General features: G+C 58.2%; 1 long non-coding RNA gene across 2 annotated transcripts; it reads right to left on the bottom strand.

Moving 5' to 3' along the window:
* Positions 1 to 2,601: 2,601 nt before the first annotated feature.
* On the bottom strand, positions 2,602 to 3,655 carry LOC115285086. 2 transcript variants are annotated; one of them, XR_003905420.1, is made up of 4 exons: positions 3,604 to 3,655; positions 3,293 to 3,472; positions 3,070 to 3,215; positions 2,602 to 2,964 (listed from the first exon to the last, which is right to left on the bottom strand). It is a non-coding gene; the product is annotated as an uncharacterized LOC115285086 (long non-coding RNA). The 2 variants fall into 2 exon arrangements; XR_003905418.1 differs by having other exon boundaries at positions 3,558 to 3,649.

The following is a 3,655-nucleotide window of genomic DNA, read 5'->3' as shown; positions in this document are numbered from 1 at the left end:
ATTTTCACGGTGCCCCTGGAGTTCTCGCCCCAGTAAGGCCGTGCTGCACCCGCTCCGCGCGTGCAAGCTTCCAGGGAAGGGAAGGAGCCCCACGTGGTCGCGCTTCTGGGTGGAATGCAAGGGGGACAAACCAGCGACCCTCAGGACATAACACATCTACCTTCCTTGAGACTGTTCATCCTCATTCCAAGTATTTTCTAGGATAGAGCGTAGCTGGTGAATGAAAGGCGCAGGCGGGAGGGCCACACATCGAGCAGCCCTCCGGGTCCCAGAAGTGCTTTGCGATCTTTGAAACTGAAAACCACAGGGCTTTGGAAAGCCAAGTTCATAGAAAAGGGGCACAGGCTGTGAAACCCGAAATCACAGGAGTGTGCTTACCAGGAGGGCCCCGTCCCTTGGCCCCAGGGACTGCGCATTCTAGTACGGAGGGGCTGAACTAGAGAGAAAATAAGGCAATGTCAGGTGGTGCTTCTGGCTAGGAAGCACGTAAAACAGGTAATGTGACAGGGAGTGATGGGAGCAGGGAGGTCCCTGGAGGTGACCTTGGAGTTGAGCCTGAATGTTAAGGAGGAACCAGTCATTTAAAGGTCATTGAAGGAAACAACCTCCTGGCAGAGGGAACAGCAAATGCTAGGACTTAAGGTAGGAATCAGCTTTCGATCTGAAGTTACAGGAGGCCAAGTGTTTGGCCTGCAGCAGTGGGGGCAGGGGCAGGAGCAGTGGAAGTCCAGTGCAGAGAAGAGTGAAAAGCCAAAGAACACAGGGCCTGGTAGCCCCCCCCCCCCCCGGCAGAAATTCTGGCCATATTCCAGTTCCAGTGGGAAGCGCTCAGAGGGTTTTCAGCAGAGGTGCCCTGATTTACATTTTGCAAGGATCACCATGGTTTGCAGGTAGAGAAGGGATATAGGGGCCAAGCAGGGGCTGAGGACACCCGGCAGGTAGAGCACCTCGGACTTTTCCATCCTTCCCAGACATGACCTTCCAGACCCTATTGCTAGTCTACGAGGTCTCAGCTGAATGTGAGGCCGCCCAGCCTGCGCTCAGGCCGCAGACCTCTGCGGAACCCCAGGTGATCTCAGCACCCGGGGGGCTCGGCCTGGCGCCCCACACACGCTAGGGAAGCTGTGAGAATGCCCGAGGTGGCAGCGGGCCGCCAATGCCAAGGCCATTCAGACGTCAGGGTGAGGAGTCTGCAAGGGAGAGTGTGGGCAGCCGCGTCCGGCAAAGCCTGTGAAGCGCTGATGTTAGACCTGTTCTGTCACGTCCCCCCCCAGACACTGGGCACCCACCATGTGTCATGTCGGGCTTCGGAGCACGAGCTAAACATCCAGCCGGAGGTGACTGGGCCTCATGGCGGGGTGGCTGTCCGGGACCAGGCGACCTGGGAATGGGGCCAGGGTCAGCGGTCATCAGGACATAGTCAGGCTTCCTCATGGACCAGCGGGCTTGTGGCTTCTCTTGCCAGCCCCCCGCCTTGTCCTGTCTCCTCTGCCCTCCCCAGAGGCACTCGCCTCCCTGACTTGCCTGTTCCCAAGGCTGCTCTCAGAGTGAACCATGGCTAAGCAGGTACCTCTGGAAGTGGGTGCACCCCCTGGACTCTGGGGCTCCCTTATTGGGAAGGCTCGACCAGGGCCCTAAACCCCCAGGCTGGGATGCTGGACATGCGTCTGACTGTGGGAAACTGTGATGAGTGAAGATTAAGAGAGACGGAGAGAGAAGGACGAAGTTTAAATGGCAGGGTGAGAAACAGGAAAGGCCTCAGAGGCGGAGAAGGCAGTGAGGAGAGACACGGGGAGTCTAAAGAGAGGGAAACTGAGGCAGAGATGGAGGAGGAGAGGCAGAAACCGGCACCAGGGAGCTGGCTGGGCACACAAGTTGGAGAGGAGGCGAAGCAGGACACTGACTGGGAGGCCACAGAAATAAACACAGGGACAGGATGACACACACAGAGAGAGAGAAATGAGAATATTCAGAGAAATAGGAGACAGCTGAGAGACAGGCAGAGCCAGTGACAAGGAGAATGCAAGAGTCCTAGGATGAGGGGCCCCGTGAGGGGACAGTGAGAAGCAGGGACAGGGCCTGAGTTGGGAGGGAGGGGCGCAGCAGGGGGCCCAGGAGAGCAGGATTTGAGCTGAGGCACCTGTGACATCTGACTTAAAGTACCAGCATTGCTCTGGGCACCTGGTGGCAAAGTTGGTTAAGCGCTCTTGATTTCAGCTCAAGTCACAACCTCGTGGTGGTGGGATTGGGCTCCAGGGTCCAGCTCGTGCTGATCGCTGACCTTGAAGCCTCTTTGAGCTTCCCTCTCCCCCCTCTCTGCCCCTCCTGGACCCCAGAGAGAAGACAGCTGAGTGTGAACCAGGAAGTGAGTTCACACCAGACACCGGATCTCAGGTGCCTTGCCATCACACTTCCCGGCTTCCAGAACCTCGGGAGGTAAGGATCTGTTGTCTGTAAGCCACCCAGTCTGCAGTGACTGTGAGCGCAGCCCGAAGGGACCAAGGCAGAAGCCGACTCCCTGTCCCTTCTGCATCCTAGCAATCTACAAGGTTGCTGTGCTTTTGAAAGAAGGGTGAAAAATAAATCAATGGGAGACCGTTCCAGAATTATATTACACAAAGAGGCTTTACTGAAAGATACTTTAAACAATAGAAAAGATAGCCCTGCAAAATAAAAGGAAACACCAACATTCACAATGAGAATTCCCCTCCCCTTATACTGATGTCCACTCTCGGGAGAGATGAGGTTTGCAGCCAACAAGTCGGTTGTGCACAGACCAGAGGCTGAAGCCCGATTCCTGGGAATTTTCTCTTCCGAAACAAGCTCTGTTCTCCCGTCCAGAGATTCCGTCTGAGAACCAGGTGGCCTCGGGGGGAGAGGCGAGGGTCCGGCCCCTCAGCCCCCACCCCTCCCCGGGCTCCCATGTGCCAGCCCGAGCCAGGTCTGCAGCCACCTGAAGATGCTCTGCAGGGAGAAGCTTGGAAGTCAGACTCCAGCCAATGGAGGGCAGGGAAGTGCAAACCAACATGCAAACGAGATGCTAATTGCCCAGAGCCACTGCCCTCTGACCTGGCGCCCCAGCCGGAGGCTGGGGGAGTCCAAGGGAGTCTCAGGAGCCATGTCCATGCAATGGGAGGCACCAGGGATGAGGAGGGCGGACTCTGAGGGCCCTGAGGCTGCTGTTACGCTTAGCACGTGCCAGGGGTCCATGTCCCCTGGAAAGGAAGGAGGAATAGCACGCAGCGCCGGGGCTGGGGGCCCACCCATAGGGCAGGTTCTGAGGGCTGCTCACCATTAACGAACAGCACCTGGGTGGCCCCTGGCGTCTGGCCGCCATAGTAGGCGTTGGTCCGGGCCACGGCCTGGGCTACGGAGGAGCTGGGCAGCCCGAACACCTGCTCACAGAGCAGGAGCTGGGAGGGCAGCGCCGGGAGCTGGGAGAACGGGCAGCTGGGGTCCTCACAGGTGACATCTGTGGGGGGAGATACAGTTGGGACAGATGGCCTGAAATAGTCGCTACAGAGCCGCCCCTGGTGGGGACCCCGGCAGCCCCGTACCCTCCTGAGTAAAGTCCCAGTCCTGGCAGAGAGACGCCCAGCCCACCTAGCCCGCAGATGGCGACAGCTCAGGCTGGTCATGGCTGGCAGGGAAAAAC

This window comes from Suricata suricatta, unplaced genomic scaffold (assembly GCF_006229205.1).
Source record: "Suricata suricatta isolate VVHF042 unplaced genomic scaffold, meerkat_22Aug2017_6uvM2_HiC HiC_scaffold_394, whole genome shotgun sequence".
NCBI classification, from domain to species: Eukaryota; Metazoa; Chordata; class Mammalia; order Carnivora; family Herpestidae; genus Suricata; species Suricata suricatta.
The sequence above is the reverse complement of the archived record's forward strand: the minus strand, read 5'-3'. Positions and strand labels throughout refer to the sequence as shown.